The sequence below is a fragment of the Zootermopsis nevadensis genome, unplaced genomic scaffold (assembly GCF_977971745.1).
Source record: "Zootermopsis nevadensis isolate Lab colony 2312 unplaced genomic scaffold, Znev_1.0 Znev_ptg000008l, whole genome shotgun sequence".
NCBI classification, from domain to species: domain Eukaryota; kingdom Metazoa; phylum Arthropoda; class Insecta; order Blattodea; family Termopsidae; genus Zootermopsis; species Zootermopsis nevadensis.
This window is the reverse complement of record NW_028259140.1, coordinates 13,907,108-13,927,200: the sequence shown is the minus strand read 5'-3', so window position 1 is coordinate 13,927,200 and position 20,093 is coordinate 13,907,108. Positions and strand designations below refer to the sequence as shown.

The 20,093-nt window shown below is 39.7% G+C and overlaps 1 long non-coding RNA gene across 1 annotated transcript in view; it reads left to right on the top strand.

Annotated features, from left to right (window-relative positions):
* Positions 1-507: 507 nt before the first annotated feature.
* The window catches only part of LOC147874471 (uncharacterized), a 33,238-nt gene continuing 13,652 nt past the window's right edge, over positions 508-20,093 (top strand). Inside the window, exons 1-3 of the long non-coding RNA XR_015534174.1 lie at positions 508-609; positions 1,299-1,537; positions 1,821-20,093. The exon at positions 1,821-20,093 is cut by the window's right edge and continues 13,652 nt beyond it. This is a non-coding gene — a long non-coding RNA (uncharacterized LOC147874471). The remainder of the gene's footprint in view (positions 610-1,298; positions 1,538-1,820) is intronic.

The following is a 20,093-nucleotide window of genomic DNA, read 5'->3' as shown; positions in this document are numbered from 1 at the left end:
TTGTGAAAATATAACAATCTTAGTGCCATGCTAGTTTGACCTACTTACAATATTTCAAATAATTTTAATATAGTTTGTAGGATACATATTGTACAGGATATTTTAACACATCTTTGCCACTTCATGTCATTAATAAATTCACCAATAATTTAAAAAAACTAAGTGAATTCAACATTAAACATTTTTAAAATGCAGGATGTTTTTTCAGCCATGGAACCTTTGTATTTTTTATCTAAAATACTTGGATTGGCTCCATATTCTTATGTTCAGTCTACAAATGGATCATATGTTATCAAAACCTCTAGTATGCTCAGTATTGTGTGGAGTTTGGTAGTATCTCTACTTGTGCTGGGATTATTCATTCATATTTTGTTATTCAAATTTTTTACACTTTCACCAAGTCTTGCAGCAAGTTATGTAATCATTTTTGGTTTTCAGAAAATATCGCTCCTTGTGACTCCCTCCGAGGTTCAAATTCAAAAGCTTGCCGCCAAAAACGCTCAATCTAGCTTCTACTGTTCAGTCTTTGGCGTGCGACAGGGTGGGGCCGTTGCTGTTGTTGTTATGTGATTACGCGTGGCGTGGCTTGGCGTTACTTCTTGGACCCAGGTATTAAATCAGAATATTTATTGCAGTAAGGAACCAGAGGTGTACGTTGTGGTTTCACATATTGTCATTTGATTATCCTTTAAGACGCTGCAACGTACGTTGATATTTGTCTTTTGTGAATTGAGGTTGTGTTGAGTTGTTAGCATAAGTTGGGGGGGGGGGGGGGGCAATGATAGAACACTGCTAGAAATTGACTACATTGATGATTAACTTCTATTTAGTAGGTAGGATTTATTTCTGGTGTACCTTCATTCTAATATTTGTAATATGCTCGACCTGGAAACTGAAATATCCCGTTAATGTTCCGACTGCCATAGTCGGTACTACGTCACCGAGCCGCCGCGTGAAGATTGCAGTTAGTATTGTATACTAATGTATGTGACTACGTTTATGCATTAATATTGTGCGTATTCTACAGTTATAAGTTACACATATCGTTCCGAGAAGTAAATAACCGCTCGAATAGCACGTAATGACAAAAAGCCACTACTTGTCGGTTCATGGTTTGAACGCATATTACCATCTTCATAACGAGAGGCCTGAGTTGGATATATGTTTGTAACAAGCTTTATTTTTATAAAAAGTCTGGAAGCTCATTGCCCAAGAATCTGTACTGGTTTTGTTTGGTTATGTATTCCTACAGGGAACTGGATATTTTGGATGTGAATACATGCTTTTTGTCTTTCTAGGAGCTCAATACTGAAGCTTGCTTGATGCTTCAGTCTGCTGATTGGCAAATTGTGTGTCAACTTTGTTTGTGCTTGTCTGAAGAGCAGTGCAGCAAGACTTTGCAGGCCCACATAATATCACAACCCAAATTCAACCATAAACTTGACGTGTGCTCTTAAGAAACCTCATGTCACTGGCTGATCTTTATGTGCATTGCATCAGCATTAGGACATATTGCAGTGCATACTGTTTGTGAGAGGTAAGTTATTCCAAGATAATGTGTTGCTTTCAATTAACACACAGTGACTTCCCACTTCCTAGTAACATTTTGTGGAGCTCAGTTTTAACATCATTGTATTTCTGAAAAGGTGCTGTAAACATGCACATTAACTAAAATGTGTAACAATACTTTAGAGATCAAAGTGGTTACCACAGAAGTTGCTTGGGGTGAATTTGGTGTCTGGAATACGAAGAAAATGTGATGGTGATGCCAGGAATCCAGTCAACTAGTCTTCACAGGACTTTGTACATTTTGGTTTCAGGACTGGAACAGTTGCAGCCAGGGCCCTTGATGGTGACTGCAGACGTAGTGGCAGCTGGAGTGTAACAAGTAAGTGGCAGTATGATCTGGTGCTTTCCTTGCAACTAAGTATAAAAAATTCTTAGGTTGCCAGCCGTGTCATGTTGTTGAAAGGTGAAAAACCAATAATCTTAAAACTTTGAAGAACACTAATGCCAACAACACTTGATGGCAGCAACATGATGGTACACCGATGGGCACCCCTAATTCTAGTTTTTCTTTTTCTTCTGAAACCTTCCTACAAGAAATTGAAAAATAATTTTACCCAGATTTAAAGAACATGTCCACGACGTTAGATTCAACTTAACAAAATAAAAATATGCCCAACACATCCTCGATCACGGACATGAATACGGCCTCATGGAAGATATGATTGACGTGTTAAGAATAGCCTCGAAAGGTACAGTGGTTGACATTTTTGAAAAATTTCATGTATATTAAAGTAGCAAAACCCATAACAACATTAATGAACGGAATGCCCATTACTCCAATGTGTTATTTGACCAACTTGGACATGGTCACTGCTGTAACCGTAAGCTGCTCGTGGTTGGATGTTTAGTTGGGTGAATGGTGGATATTTTTTTTGCTCAGGGTCGCATGCTCTCAGTCTCAGGAGGTGTAACTTCCGAATTGAATATGGCGGCATAGGTAGATTCAATTCAATTTATGCATCCGACTTGGTCAAAACATTGACATATGAGACATCTTTCAAATATGTAGCTCACAAGTTATATCAGTATTACCATACAATACAAATAGAATTCATAGGATTCACCTGCTGTATGATATGTATCCATCTACTGATTGAAATGTGCGTTGTAATAGGTAGGACGTCAGCTAATTTTTGAAAGTCCTAATTTTCTCTACGTTCCTAATTTGAATTGATAATTTATTGTATAGTTATATTCCTATATTTACTGCACCTTTCTTGAGAACATTTGTTCTACAGAACTGGACATGGAGGTCCAACTTTTGGTGTGTGTTGTGGTTGTAGATTTCAGTTTGCGTGCTGATGGGAGTTTATTTATATGCCTAAACAGTTGCCTACATGATGCATATCTCCCCACACCACTGATAATTCATATAATCCACTTTTGTAATTTAAAGGCACTTTAAATTTTTTTTGTCACCACCCCAGAAAAATAAGCTATACCTCAGATGAGCATGGATATATGCAAAATAAGTACAGTAGGGCACCGCTTATACGGCAGGTTAGGGACCAGACCCCCGCCGTAAAGCGAAAATCGCCGAAAAGCGGATCTTTGCCTTTTCTCACTTGCAAATGCATATCAAAGCCTAATAAGATGTTTACACTATCATATAATAAGTGCACAATAGCGCTAGGCCTAAGAAAACGATATGAAAGTTAAATGAATATCAGTAGTACACACATTGTGGCTCGTTTGATCTTCAATCCACACAACTAAAAGTTTTTCCATGTCGGCAATAAGGTTATCTCTTTTTCTTATGATTTTAGAGTTCATTGGTGTGGCACGTTTAATTTCATCTAACACTTTCTCCTTAGCGTTCACGATGGCACTAACAGTTTGGCGAGCTAGGCCTAGCTTACGTCCTATCTCGGTCATAGACATGCCTTGTTCACGAAGTTTAATCATCTCTAACTTGGCATTTAAAGTAAGAGGCTTACGACTCCTCTTTTTATCGCTACTACCCTTAGACGCCATTGTAATTACAATGTAGTAACACAAAAATATTATATAAATATACAGTTTGTAATAACTTTGAAAAATTGCCAGAAATACAGATAGACGCGGAGAACACAAAAGTTGTAAACAGACTGAATCAGCGACGAGAAAATGGTGCCGGACGCACTTCTCTGACTCAGCTGTTGAGCGCCGTATTAGCGGAGCGCCGAAAAGCGGGGCCCTACTGTACTCTGTATGACGTGTGGACATTACATTTCTGAAGGATTTGATCATTAACAATTTACTAAGTTTGGAACTTAAAAACTTTACATATACTTCCCATTTGATATTTTCACTGAGATGCAATCCTAGGAATTTTATTTCTGAATTATAGGATATATCTCTATTGTCAAATTTGACTTGAGGTTTCACTGGATTTTGCCTAGTACAAAATGACATTGCTATTGTCCTGTCAGTATTTATTTTAAGATTGCGTAAAACCATGAATGCAAATTGTTCATAACCCTGTTTATTTTGTGTTGAAGAATCTGGCCATTCTCTGCTGTTACTAAAATATTTTGTGTCATCTGCAAATAAAATTATCTTTGATTCTTTGATATTTATTGGCAGGTCGTTTGTGTATAATAAAAATATTGTCGGCCCAAGAATTGATCCCTGGGGGACACCGTGATTCATTTCTGTTAACGCTGAAACATGTTATCCTTGATTTGCATAGTTACTTCCATTATACTTTATTTAAACAAGTTATTTCTGGTGTGCTAAATAAGATTCAAACCACGAGTATGCAGTGCCTCTAATTCCATATACATATAATTTGGCTAATAAAATTTTATGGGTTATGACATCAAAGGCTTTCGTTAAATCACAAAAAGTCCCATTTGATCTACTTTTATTCCAATGGAAGCCTGTATGCTGTTGAGGATGGAGTATATTGCTGTCTCAGTTGACCTTCTTTTCCTAAATACATTTTGAGCTTCCGTTCATATATTGCATCTTGATAAAAAGGAGATTAAGCAATTGCACATAAGGTTTTGTAAAATTTTTGGAAAGAACACAACGGATATTGGTCTACAAGTTTCTATATCATTCTCATCCCCTTTTTATAGAGTGGTTGTCCTTTTGCAATTTTAAACCTATCTGGAAAAATACCACATTCCATAGAGGCATTACAAAGATGTGCTAAAGCTTTTATAGTTTTACAATTTTACAAATCTTGAACACATAGTTTGGTCTTAAAATTATTTGTTGTCAGGACTTTTTCCATTGTCTGTTGTTTTTTTTTTTTAAAAAAATTCACAACGTTTAGGTTGCGTGATAGAGATTCTGTTCAGTCATGTTGAGTTAACAAAACTGTTGCAGATCTTGTTTTAGTTTCTACTAAAGATCCCTGTGCTTTATGCTTCACTTGTAGGGATGAAGGAATATGCCAGGTGACAACGAAAACCATTGTGTCTGAAAAACAAAATCTTAAAAATGTGAACATTTTGGAAGTTTCTAAACTCTGAATACCTTTACACTTTTCGAAATTACAAACATATTAACTGTAGTAAGTTGTCAAAATGAAGAAAATTACGATATAAACTAAGTTAATTTTGTTACTTTATGTTGGTGTTAGTTTGGTTTGTGTACATTGTCAGGGTAAAATCGGGTAAGGTCGAGCCGGCTAGGTTCATTTTAATGCAGGTTTAATCATGTTTGGATATGTCTGGTCATATTTACTCAAGTTTCAGCAGGTTTTGACTCGCCTGGGCAAGCTTAGGTTGCAGTGGGCTGGTCAGGTATTGTCAAGTTTGGACATTACGTGAGGTTTTGTCAGATATGCGCAGGTATCGACAGGCATGGAGTCTTTCACAGGCTACCGTGACTGAGGGTTTTCGCGCTTTTCCACAATTTTAATGCAAACGCTAGGGTACAATTCAAAAGTGTCAAGGTCCGCCCTTCCCAAACATGGAGGAGGCCCCCCCCCCCCCCCAAGTCGCAGAGGCCATCAGGCAAGGTTTTAGGATTATTGACGCCAAACAGGCTAGATTCATGTTCCATTTTCTAAATCTGAAGAGGAAACTTCTAGTTTCTAATGCTAATTATATGAAGTAACTTGTTTTTTATCCCCTGATGATGACTTCTTGAGGTCGAAACGCGCTTGGCATTAGTGTCCTTCAAAGTGTAAACAGTTTTGTTTGTGTACATGTTTATATCCCACTCATCATCATCATCATCAGTCCGGCTTTCAATGTTGAAAGTTGGTGACCCATCATTAGACACGTTCCACATTTGACTGCGGGCAAAACCATGATGGGTTTTCTTGGGAAAGAAAATCTTGAGGTAGTTTCCCGTTGCTTTCCTCAAGGTTTCTGTTAGGCCGCCCCTAACATGGGCAGCAGACACTACATGATGGATTTTAGTGGCATTTCCTCCACTGAGGGGCTCATCCGCCCGAAGCCGTTGGCCCCCTTCCTGCCTCCTGACACTCGGCATCGAGTTGCTGGCTGTGCGGTCTACTCAGTTACCGTGGTGGGGTGACCCGGCCAGACAGAATTATATCCCACTACTTGGTTCAAATTCCAGAGTGCCATCCAACCAAAATCCTTTTCGCAAAGGATAACTTCCCATCCGTAGCTTTCCGCCACGACTTAATCGCCATTAGCTACAAGGCACTCCCTGTATACCATTCCCAGTGATGTCTCTCGTACGTAGGAATGGTGTAATGTAGCAAGGGATGATGTCTTGCGCAGGACTGTGCACTTGTTTGTTTGTTTGTTTGTTTGTTTGTTTTGTTTTTTTGTTTTTGTTTTTTGGTTGGTTGGTTGGTTGGATATAGATCAGTGTCAAATACGATATCATATCGGAGGCACAACAATTGTGCAACGTTAACAGTACATGCAGACAGTATTGCTGAGTTACGATGGTTGCATTAACAAATACGCAATCCAAAGCATATAACTGGCTCTGATTCCATGCTACGTGACACGAGATTTCAGCTATCACATTTGTGATTTCTGTACGTTTTTATTACCATACATGTATGTTATTATTAGCAAGATTTCCACTTGAAAATTTATTTCAGGAAACACTAGATGCAATGTTACATGTGACTGTCGTTAAGGAAACGGCTTAAACATTTGCTATTGTGATATGGGCATAGTTCTGGATGCCATTAATTAGTTGTTGAGTCAAGGAGCAGATGTTTGTAACATTGGGGACTCACGGTATGTACATGTTGTGTCTGGCAACGTAATTAGACTGGTCATAGTGGACACGAACCGGACTCCAAACGGTCCGAGGTTCGCTGTGTTCAACAAGCAGTACTTGCTGGGTCGACAGAGAAGGAATACCAAGAATGCTGATGAACCTTGTATTTGCATTTGTAAAACCATGGAACATTTGAGAAGGGCAGGACCATTAGCCGATGTGCATATATAACCAACCTAATTGATCTGACCGTGCTCAGTTCAGCCAGTCGAACCTTCAAGATGAACGCCTACACGACGGACGTCGCGACACTCACACCAGGTCCGATCCTTGAATCCCAAGTAAGCCTGCCGTTGTAGAAGACTTGTCAGTAACAAACCACTTGCAGAGTTCACTGTCCTGTCTTTACTCGATTTTACCACCCGAGATGTCACCCTTCACCTACGCGTGCCCAGTCCGGGATCGTCTTCAGAGCTTGAAGCAGTGTCAACATCTAGGATAAGACACCGCAGGCTTTCGGTTGGGAGTCGGGATACAAGAGAAGGACCAATTAAATGACCTGACTGTGTTGACAAAGTCTCAGGTTTGGCGGTCGGTGTAATCGGTGATGTGGGAGCGGATTCTGTCTATTTTGGGTGTTGGTCTGTGGAGGAGGGATATAGTCAGGCTGCGAAGTGTTGGTAGTGTTTAATGGCTGCGGTCCTCTTTTGTTCTGGCGGTTGAGGAGATCTAGTTCCTTGTGTTTGGCTGTGGGTGTGGTGGGCCTAGCCTTTGTCTTTTTAGGTAGAGACTGTTGAGTTGAGTGTGCAGAGTTCCCGCCTATCTTCTTCCGAAGAGAGGAATGGAGTTCTGCTATAATAGTGAGATGTGATGTCTTGGAATTTGTCTCGGAGTGTGGAGGTAACTAACTCAAGTTTGGGCCGCGGGTGGAGCAGGTACTGTTAGCAGGTTGGGTGGGCCTTGGTCTTGATTTGGGGGTTGAGCAGAAGGCATGTGCACTTGGCTCCGAAGAAATGACAATAGAAGGGAATGTTTATCGGCTGTGGTCACCAATTTTGCAAAGCCGTACGCTGGAGCTAAATCCGGCTCAAATCTGGCCGAGCACTGCCATGAGCAGTGGCTCCCGGACCAGTAGCCGCGGGCAGGTGGTGCCTGGCAGCTGTCCGACACGTGGTAGAACTGCGCGCAGTTCCCAGTCCTCTAGGGCTCCACTTTGATTTTGATATTTCATAAACTCTTCAGTTCCAATGTCTTGTGGGATGTTGTCCATGTCTGAGATATGCATGGACAGTGGACCCGTCTGTGATTCCACTGGTATTAATTTCGTTAGTTTGCCATCTGTCTTGATAAATACCTCGCTTGATCGGCGTTCGGTTGATGTGTCCAGCCGCCTAACATGTTTTCTTGAGTCAGTGCCTCTAGTATTCTCCGAATACTCTCTTTTCGCTGTACGGTGGGCAGTAGCCGCGATAGGACACCCATCGACATGCGGACCCTCCGTTTGTTTCGACGTGATCTACTTGTTCTCTCAACAAAGGGCAATCAGGGGAAGCTGGTGGATAGGCAGCTCGTGCAATGCCATCTACCGCCATGTTGTCTTGTTAAAGCGAACCAAATTCTAAGCAAGGACCAATATCACAAGAGATATCGACCTCTCGTCGACTGCCTACTGTTTTGATTTCCCTATTCTCTATGGTAACAGGCCAGTAACATGACGTACATGATTCCTGCAAGCAACAGTGGAACAAAGAGCACCCTCGATATTTTTCACGAATTCTATGTTGGTTTTGCCAACGTTTCTGTCAGTAGCCGTACATAACCTCAATAGGAAGAACTGAATTACAGGAAATGAATGACTTCTGGGTACAACTTTTAGAGACGATTATGTATTAATTCTAAATCTTTGCTACGTGATGCGAGGGTTAAGCTGGTGTGAAAACTGATGAAATGTGTAACAAGAAAACGTCAAGTGTTGTATCCCTTATCCCAAGGTTCGCGGCTCGTGCTTGCCTTGGTCCGGAACACGGATGGCCGAGCGGTTGGTGATGCATTGAGTCTCATTGATGGGCGGCGGGCGGAGGGGTGTTGTTAGTAAAACCCAACAGAATAACAGCTTTGTTGTTGAATGAAGAGTCCTTTATTGCTAAATAAAGTTACAAGTAGATTGCTATGGAATGCTGAAGGCAACAAGCCAGACGGAGCTGGAGGTCGTTCGTTCGTTCATGATGTAGAATGAAAAGTTCCCCCCGAGGCCCTAATGTGGCTGGCTTATAAACCAATCATTAAGCTTAAGTACCTCATCCTCTGTTGCCTGCAGCATCCCTTACAGTCACATAACACATGGGTCCCAAATTGTGTTGCTTCTTCCAAACTCTGAGGTCTTAGCACCAGCGCCATTGCCAGCTCTGTGATATTATCCTGATGTTGCTCGCTACAATCCATCATAAATTTAAATGGTTTTCTTACCATTCAAATTGCGGTAATCTGTTCTTAATTGATTACGAAGTTGACCAACACCTCAAAATACTTTGAAAATACACAAGATATGGCAGATAATGTATATAAATTGTAGTGATTTCCAACCCTCACTTCCAGAAATTTTGAAGTGGGCTAGTAAAACTGACAACATGTCTGGTACTGAAGTTCATTCAGGATGAACCCCGGACCGCGCTGACTGTCACCAGTTTCTTAGTTGGCCGCACCCGGCTGCATACGTATTGTGATAACCTTTCTTCAGGGATGAGACATCGTCATGAGTCTCTCTCAATCTGAAACTCTCAGTATGCTTTCAGCGGATGCTACATTTCCCTCCTTACGGGAGATTGAGGCAACAATTTTATTATCTTGTAGTTACCTCTCATCTCTTCCCTGCAGGTGTACCCCAGCTGCTACTCCTGGTTCCTCGTGGGCTTTGCTCTGTAGCTGCATGTATCTGACCCTGATTTATTGGATCGTTTATGTCCCCCTACTTGTTCTCCTAGTTACCAATTTTAGTCGTATATCTGTATTGCTTACGTCATCATCTGAGGCGTGAACATTAGTTTTTATTCTTGGCTTGAAAACTATGGCTGAGCAGTGATTACATTCCTTGCATGCGCTTAAAGAGTTCTAAGATTCACAATTCCTACAGTATATACAGCAACAACAAAGCAATATACAAATAAGTAGGCCTAACGTTACTGATCCAGCATTCGCGATTATGCTTAACTGTTGGGTTTTAGCATTTCCATTCTTGTTCCTTTATCAATTTTTATAGTTCATCTACCTTATGGCTGGCTAATGTTAATTAATCCGTGTATGTTCTTTACTGGCATTTTATTGAAATGGAATCCACTTTAAGCGTGTTGCTTTCGGTCTCACAACAGTCCATGGTTAGATTCAAGAGTGGTATTCTCTATGGTATTGTAGCCAGTCGTTTCCTCTGTTGGGTATATCGCTGCGTCCGCTACGACGTGGTTTTCGCACACAACATTCCATCCCGGAAAGTGACGTAGCTGGTGGGATATTTGGGGTTTTTGATGGGTTGTCTCAGGGATTCTTGATTAGCGTAGCTAATCTGTAGGCATGTACTAAGTCTCATTTGGTGTCACAGCCAGTTCATAACAAACCGAGTAATCACTCAGATTACTTAAGTCCATATCCTACTAAATTAATCCTCTTTTTAATCGATGAGTACTTTCTTCCCAATGAATATCAAAATTTTGGTTGTTGGAGCTACGGTATTTTTCAGTATTCCTTTGAATTTGGGTAAAGCAAATTTAATACCTTTAAGTTGGTATTCATCTAGCGCAGTGTTTACAGCAATGGTCCATTTAACTCCTGTCAGAAGAATATTTCTATCCTTCATAAATATTAGTCCCTTGTTGTACAGGTCTGGATCTATTTTTGAGTTGGCGCTTGATATGATAAAACTCCCAATACCTGGAACATATAGGTAAACCTTTTATGATATATGTCTGTTACATTGAATTAACTCGAGTTGGTGCAATCTGCATGTGTAACTTGGGTTTTAATACTTCGGTCTTTTCTCTGGTTAAAAAGTTCCTCTTTTAATGCATGGTGTTAACATCACGTAATATTTTATTAATTAGCTTAAATAATCTTAATAATTTAAATAAGTTGGTTCGATTTTGTAAATTGCAAGGATGAGACGGTATGTTTGGCATGTTTTGAGTATCACTCAAAGCATTACCAATTTCATTAGCGGAAGTTGGTGTCTCGGCTTCTAAAGTCTGTGGCTGTCCTGAAGTTCTGGGTTCATTTGGCTCAAGACTGGTGTTTTGTTCTTCCTCTAGTGTTCTGGCTGATCTTGAACGCAATGCATATGGAATATCATTTGGTGAATTTTGAGATGTGTTATCTTCTAGTAATGATTTCTTCCTCAGAGATATCGTGTACCTGGTGTGCAATTTGAATCGTTTTTTAAATTTTCACGTGTAGGGCTACTTTCTAATGACTGTTCCCTATTAATAATAAAAAAGTCAATCTCCAGTTATAAGTACAGCATATGAATCAGATTCACAAATGAAGACACTGTTAAAGAATGTACTCAGTAATGAACAGCCTTGATGTAGATTCAAAATTCAACACATTCCTAAATAATTTCTTATAAATGTTTATGCTAGTTTCACCACCGAAACATTGAAAAATTAACTGAAAATAATGAATGGATCACAAAGATCTTTACCTGATTCGTCAATAGTGGAACAACGAAGTAATGGAAATTCGCTGCATGAAATATTGTAAGTTCTTACTTGCTCAAGTCCTCTAGTGTTCTGGCTGAACTTGAACGCAATGCGTACGGAATATCATTTGGTGAATTTTGAGATGTGTTATCTTCTAGTAATGATTTCTTCCTCAGAGATATCGTGTACCTGGTGTGCAATTTGTATCGTTTGAATTTTCACGTGTAGGGCTACTTTCTAATGACTGTTCTCTATTATTCTCCTGTGAGTGGTGTTGCTAGTTCTGCAAAAAATGTTAACATGTCACCGGTAATAGCATGTTAATGCAGGAAATGATCTTACGTCTGTAATAGTTTCTGGTACAGGATGTGCTTGAATAGTGTGAATCTTTCTAGGATCTGGTTTAAATCCATCCCTAGTCGCTATATGTAATAATTACTCAACTGAATCAGTTCGAAAAACACATTTATCAGATTGAATTTTAAAATGAGCTTGTTCTAATTTCTGAAATATATTTCTTAGTTTACAGACATGTTCATCCACGGTTGCTGAATAGCATGTAAGGTCATCTAGATAAGCTAAACAATCGAATATGGAATCCATGCATCGTTGATACGTCGCTGTAGCATTATTTAAACCAAATGGCATCTTAATGAACTGATAGTGTCCCTTATGACAAGGAAATGCTGTTTTCTCTTCATCCTCTGGCTTTACCTCGATCTGATGATATCCTGAAGCCATGTCTACCACAGAAAATTCTACTGTTTCCTAATGAATCTAAAGTATCCAAAATGTTAGGTGTAGGGTAAGCATCTGGTTTTGTTACAGCATTCAATGCTCTATATTTAATGCCTCCATCTTTTGTTTTCTTGGGTACCAAGTCAATACTACTGCTCCAAGGTGATGCTTTAGAGTTTTCTTAAAGGCATTAGTTAATATGCAGACATGCCATTGGAAATACTAATTTGTAGATTGAATACATGACGTACAGCTAATTGTAGGTACACACCTGAATAGTATTACAAATAAATTTATACGTCTTACATTACGGTGTCAACTGTACAAAGTCACAAACTGTCCAGGTAAAATGTCTGCATTACCGTCACTAGAGAATCCTTACATTAGACCATATATCCTAGCCAAGTTTAATCCAATTCATTGTCCTGTCTACGTAGAGTCTTGAACTGATACCTTTGCATGATGCTTTATAACTGAGGCTACAGGTTCATATAAAGTTAAACAAAACTTAAAAGAATCTTAAAAACTATTTACAATTAATAAAATAGAAATAATAATATTTAAAAATAATTCGAAAGCTTCTGAAAGAAAGAAATAATTGTGCAAACATCTTTCTTCTGAACCCAAACCATTCTCAATACCTGAAAAAATGTTGATTTAAAGTTATGCAAGGTTAGGTTAGGTACCCATTGGTAGGAGCCCAGAGCTGGTCTGCACACACAGGAGGCCAAAATAAAAATATTTTGCCCCTGCTGGGAATTGAAGCCCAGTCATTCAGTTAAAAGTCAGACAAAGCACTGACTGAGCTACCCTGCCTCTTCATCACTCTAATTGTCAATTTTTTATTTATATTCATTTTATAAACCAGCTTAGGGTCAACACTCATCATCTTATTAATCATCAGTTCTTACTGTTATTTCTCATTTCTGTCATCAATCTTAGAACCTTGTTGTGTTGGCATTAGTTCTCTCTTACTTTAAAACTTTGCACATAGCAGTTTATTCAGAAGGTAGTGATTCTGATACAGAAGTTCTCAACCTTTTGGTTCTTGCAGGGTACTTGGGATACTCTCCTTTTATTGTGGTACAGTAGAATAAAATTTGAGAACTAAAATTTACTAATGGGTACACCCTTTTAATTGAAAACTATTAACCTTAAAAACTATTAACAATAAATAATATTGAATTAATAATGCTAACAATGATTTCAAATAATATAATGAAAAGTAAATAACTATTAGAACCCTCCTCCACACTTTCAATAATGGGTGTCCAGGCGTCAGGGACCCACCTTCGTCGTGATTGAATGAGTACCTGACAAATCTGTGGCCCGGAACAAAACATCAAGATAGCGTTGAAATTTGGAGTTCATGTTCCCATTATTTTCGTTGGCTACTAACGTTTGTTCCGTACAAGTACAGTCATTTTCTCCCTCGTTAATCGAGACGAGAAGTTTTTCAGATTCCACATGGGCTACACCCAAAACTGTGGCCTTTGTCAGCGATAATTCCTCATCACTGAAATTTGCTAACACTAGCAGAACTGTGCCTAAGCAATGATTTCGAGTTGAACTGCAACCTTGCTCTTAATTATCCTCGTTACCATGTGGGGTTTGCAACTCGCGGGTCGCCGTCTGAGTGTGACTCGTAGAGACATTTAAGTCTGCAGGCTGCTTGCTTACTATGGTGATCCGTGTATACATGGGATACTACACGTGCCGCAAGAACGCCTTCTATATGTATTTGAGCGGGTTCCACGCAGACAAGTAGATTTGATATGATCACAAAGACATCAAACGCTAGACCATATCATTCGTCGTGCATCCTCTTTCTGTTGCTGTCCTTCTTCTTTTCTTTCTTGCACTTCTTTTTCTCCTGTGTTTCATCTACCTGCAACAAGAAATGGCATAGATTGTATAGTTCTACATCCATGACCTACATAAAAATATATTTCTTAATATTATGTTTAATTAGAGAAATTATTGCAAGCGATGCTTCAAGTATAAGTATTTAGCTAGGGTCACTTTTAAAAATTACGTGAATCTTTAACAGCGCCTTGTACACCACGTAACTTCTTTAGCATGCCCTATGAACTCTGTCAGCCAAACAGGCAGAACATTTAAGACAAGACAGAGTATCTTGATGAAATTTGCGGTTTCTTGCCTATAATTTTACCGTATACGACTTGTTTGATTTTAGGCTTAAGGTCACAGTGTAACCGTTCGTCTCCACGGCCTGGAAGATGAGCGTTCGCTATGTTTTGGCTGGTCACACACTGCAGTCCAACCCGGATCTTGTGTAGCTTGTGGGATGTGTTGGGTCTTGGGGATATCTGAGGGATATTTGCTTAGCTCTGCTACTCGGTAGGCAACGACAGTCTCATTTGTTGTCGCAGCCAGTTCGTAGCAAACCAGTCAGCCACTTCATTAAATTCCACAATCCTCTTACAAATCACTGCCACCTCCGCACGTACGTCCACCTCTCCGAAGCTCACAAAAGTGTTGCGTGTACCAGCAGTCGGCAAAGCCCCTTTCATACCGTAAACACGTTTACGGTTGGACAATTATCCATCAACTTCTCTTCCGGCGAATTCTCAATTCACTAGTTTCCTAACCTATGATGTCTGTGGTTCAGTTGGAAACCCTTCGTATTATGAGTGCATGTTATCTCAACTGGGTTGTTTTGTCTCTGGAGAAAGCATCGTGCATATTGTGACTGCTTCTGTTGGGCAGAAGCTGTCCTGGAAAAAATTAATGTGGTAGTTTTTCCATTTGCTTTCCACATCGCAGTACCACAACCATTGAAGCTGCTCCAGCCATGCTTGTGGTAATCCAGCCTCGAACAGGTACCGGATCATTTCCTTTACGCTTCCAAGCTGGTAATAGTGATCGCTGCTGCCCTCCGCTATGCTAGTTTTTGTCCGCCCCGGGTATTTGATTTCCCCGGTACCACCCATATCTGGGAAGCATTCCCCTATCCGCAACCTGGGGAGGCGCTCGGTGGGGGACTAGCAACCCCCTAAGGGATTCTGTGAACTACAAATAGGTAATTATAACAAAGTGCTGAGAATATCTGGTAACTAAGAGGATCATAAGAGAGTGGAAAGGATGTTACAGCAAACTTCATAATTTGTTCTCTTCACTTAACTTTGTTCAGGTGACAATCAAGAAAGGGGAGATGTAAGAGAAAACTAGAAATGCATAAAAGCATGCAAACTTTTAGTTACATAACCTCAAGGGAGGACGCAACTTTGAATAAAGTAGCATAAATAGAATAATAACATTAAAATGCATTCCACAGACCCATAATAAAGATGTCAACTGGATTCAAATGCCAAAGGATGGCAACCCAAATCTGTAGAATGAGGTTAGTTACAATTCTAAGTGTCCAAATCTTTGTTTACTGGTATTGCTTTTTTATCTGCTATATACCTACCCTGACATAATAAAACCCATCTAGTACTCCATCAATGACAGAGTTTGTGCTCTCTAAACACTCCACCACGCGATTTAATGTATCTATGATCACTCCATTCCCTGCTCTTCCGTCAGGACCAAACGCATTTGAAATTACAATTTCCACATCCTCCAACACAGTGATGCGCCACGAATACGATCAGAAATTGATCTGAACTCGGTGTGGCGTTGTCTCTACCTACAGCCATGTCCCGAAAATGACTTGTAGTTGGTTATAAACTCCAGGAAGCTAAGATAAACTCCATGTGATCAGGTCCGCTCCTGTTCTCTGGTTTGTATTCCGGTTTTAGACTGTAGTGTTTTAACGCTTTGTTTTAATCATGCGTTGCACTACTTGGTCTAATGCGATGTGTTGTCTTTTGGATATAGCTCGAAACCTTTCTGGTCCAATTCCTGGTGGTAGATTTCTTCTTATATTTCTATTATATCCCCGTCCATGTGGTATGAATGACCCATGGGTTGGGAGATTCTTCATCTCGTGTCACGCAGCACCATCTTGCAGATCTCACCGTAGCATTTGGTCCTGCTGCTCCTCCTTTGTACAGCTGGAATTCAAATATGTGTGATGCTCCAAGGTGAGCGGTCGAGTCGCAAGCAGCTGATGTCGGTTGAACTGTTGTGTTTCTCCAAGGTATATTAACTTCCGGGTCGTTTGTTGGTCTGGTGATTATCGCTTGAGTTTTACCTCTGGCATGCGTTAAATTCTTGAGCACTACCTTTTCATTTCGAAAAGTTTCAAATTGTCCAGTTATATCTGACAAGCTTTTCACGTATTTCAAGTGAAATCTCGTGTGAGGTATGTATTCTGGAAAGCTTGTGGGTGTGATCCCAAAGCCGGCTAACCTTTGTCGTATCTCAACACGTTTTGGACCTAAGTGAACTTTAACGTGCGTTGGTTGGCTTGGATTAATATTTGGCTTGCTGCCACCAGTTTCAGAATTGAATCACAGGGACGCGGGATCATCGCGGCAAATAATTTCATAGAGCATTCAAGATTTAACCGATGCGTTGCAGGAACGGAATGTGCATGTAAGCAATGTAACTTCTCATGAACAGAGAAACCTAAGCCTACGAGTCACATACCTGCAGAAATATGCATGTGCATAACAGCGACAGAAAGGCTATAGTGATGTCACTAGTAGGTGTTGATACAAAACATATTCCTGCCACGTAACTCATAAATATAGATATTTCTTCTGTCACTGTAATGGTCCGTTGAATACACTGAAATATAAAAGTGTAAATATTTTAATCCCTGTGATCAAGATCTGCAATAACATACACTCCCAGCAATCAGATGCGTCAGCCTCCTTTTGACCAAAGAATTTAGGTTTAGGTCATGTGTTGTGCAATCACCGCTCAACAAGACAAGCTGTGTCAGTGACACCAATGTGAGCGAAGTCATGCCCCATCAGGGCCCGATGAAGCCGAATATTCACTCTCCTAACCCTGTCGTTCATCCACGGCTTGTCTTGCCTGCTGAAGAGGTTGACAAGTCCCACATTTCTGTTGGTTGTCCTCTCTGCAATGAAGATGACATCCTCTTCTACTGGGTAACAGTGATTTCTATCCAGGCTTTTTTTACCTGGCCCTCCCACTATAACAAAATGATCTTGCTTGGTAAGGCCTTTACCAGGCTTCCCCAGGTCCTCAACGACATTTGCAGGAGGAGCATTAGGCTTAAAAACACTAACTATATCAAATTGAGTGTCCAGATTTTCTTTAACGGTAGATCCAATATCCCTCCCAAGACTGCTTCTGAGTAATAAGATCTTCCTTTTCCTTTGTAACTTCCCTGCCCTCGTGCTTCAATGAAACTGGGCTTTGCTGACCAACATCCAGTGTGTGTCTGTTTCCAGAACACTGAATCTCTTGTTCAGGTTAACTCAAGCAGCATCTAGATTTTGAGTTCTTTGGTTTAGTCCAAGTTTCTATCTTACCCTGCTCCCTACTACATTTCCAGCTTTCAATCTACTAATCTCTTCATTAGCTTGCCTTTAGATGCTGCTCGAGGTGCTCTGATTTTCCCCTCCTGATGCTCTGCATGCTTCTGGTATTTACAAGACATGCAGTTCCATGGCATGCTTCTATCTGATAAACTGGAACCGATGCTTGCACAGTTACAAATTAACCCATTTGTTACAACCCTATGAGAGGCTCCACACTCACCTGGAAGACTAACAATCATAATTGTAATATGTATAAACAGGGTGAGTCAGAAGTATGTTTACAAACTTTGTGTGCGTGTTCTAGGATAAAAATAAGAAAAAGTGTTTATTGCACTTACATTTAAAATCACAGAACACTTCAAATGTATATCATAAATGATCCCTTCACCAGCGCAATCTCATTATTGACTACACTGCATTTCTGTGACATCAATTCTATTCATTAATAGAATAATCCAATGAGTCAATGCATGGGAGGGGTGCGCATATTCTTGTGAGATATGCAAGTCTTTCTATTATCCGAAGAGTCTTCTTCTTCTGTGGCTTCTAATTATGAGCATGATTTCTGCATACAACATACTTCAGCCAATAACTGAATATTTAGAAAAATGTAGCCCTCTATTTTTGCAATCATCACCTTGAGGGACATTAGTTATTCTTGCATTGTCAGTTTCTGCACACTGGCAGACATGTTTTATTACTTCACAAAAAAAGTCAATCATATTTCACAGAATGTGTTCTGGTTTGCAAATGTTTGGTGTTTATGACTGCGTTAAACTTCACGCACTCTCCCTACCGGTGGTACTCTGCATGGGCTGAAAAGACACGAAAAAGTACTGGTGTTACATGAAACAAGATGTCAATATGTTTAGTTACAAAGGAAGTTCAGTTTACAAAATACTTATATGATAATTGGCAGAATGTAATTTTGAATATTTGTTTCTTTGTGCACTTTTATCACTTTTAATTCACATCTTAATAAGAAGCAAATGCTTACTTGATAGAAAACGGTATGATAGTACCAGAAACATCATTCAACTAGTTCGATTCCTGTTAATGCAGAAACCTTTTCTTTCCATTTGCAATGATTAAGCATGTTCCAGCAGTGACAGCTGTTCACCACACTGGGTTTATCACTGCACATACCGCGAATGGGCATAAGACGACAATTTAACAACATGATAAAGATGCATATATTAATATATTTATTTAATTTTAATTTGTTAAATTAAAGCCCAAGCTCCTCTATCATCAGCTGATTTCAATTGACTTACATCTTCTGGTACAAGAATATTTTGAATGCAGCCTATTTGTAATGGGATTTTTTGTATTCAAATATGCACTGGACAAAATTTGAGATTCTTGACAAAGCTGCAAGTTGAACATAATTTTGTACACATCCAATATCATCCTATTTAAGTCACCAATTTTATACAACATGCTCATAAGAAGATATAAAATGGAAAGGGAAGAGCATGATATTTTTTTAGAAATATTATAAACGTACAACCTTGAATAAAAACGAATAAGATAAAGTGAATAAGTCACTGATGTACTGTCACAGAAATCACCTTAGTACAGGCAAATTTACCTGTTGTCTGCAGTTTGCTTAGATTAACATTAAGCCGTTTCATTTCACATTCCTCTCCTCCTCACAAACATATATATCTGAAAAAGCAACTACTTACCATATTGCATTCATAACTCTTCTTACCTAATGCTAAACATTGTCCTGTAAGAGAATGTCAGTTGTTAGACAAAGTTCTGAAAGGGGAACAGACAAATGCCAACACTGCAACATTCCTGCAGTATTTATTTCTTAATTTTCAAACTTGTAACTACGGACTTCATGGCATGAGATTAGGCACAGAGGTGTAACCGTCCCACTCCTCTCTGCTGTTGGAGTTGCCCGGCTCGGTCGCAGCCCTCTCGATGATGTTGATGTTTATGAGGTTAATCCGGGAATTTCTGTTCATGTAGGCATGTAGCTGTTGTATAGTAAGAAAATTCCTCTTTGTTGAGAGTCCTATCTAATTGCTTCACGTGGGGCTGAAACGATGCATACACTTCGGCTGCCAGGTCCGGCAATTTTGAAAAATTTGTTGAGCTCTTCTCGATGGATCAAAATTATCCTGGTGCCATCCTTCTGATCTCATCGACAGAATTGACCTTCTTAATTTGATCTGCCATTGTTATTGTATATTTAATGTATAAAATATTGTATGCAATAAAATTTTGTTAATTAATCTTTAAGTGAACTTTAACTTGCGTTGGTTGGCTTGGATTAATATTTGGCTTGCTGCCACCAGTTTCAGAATTGAATCACAGGGACGCGGGATCATCGCGGCAAATAATTTCATAGAGCGTTCAAGGTCGCAGAATCTCGCTTTGAAAACAAAAGACGATGCTAGAACCCGTTTGTGAGGACTTACCAGGCCTTCCTGTGGCTGCTGCTGCTGATTCCGTTTTTCCAGAACCATTTGCAGTCTTGCTTTTTTATCTTGTAAATCATGATCTTGTTTTTTGTGATTTA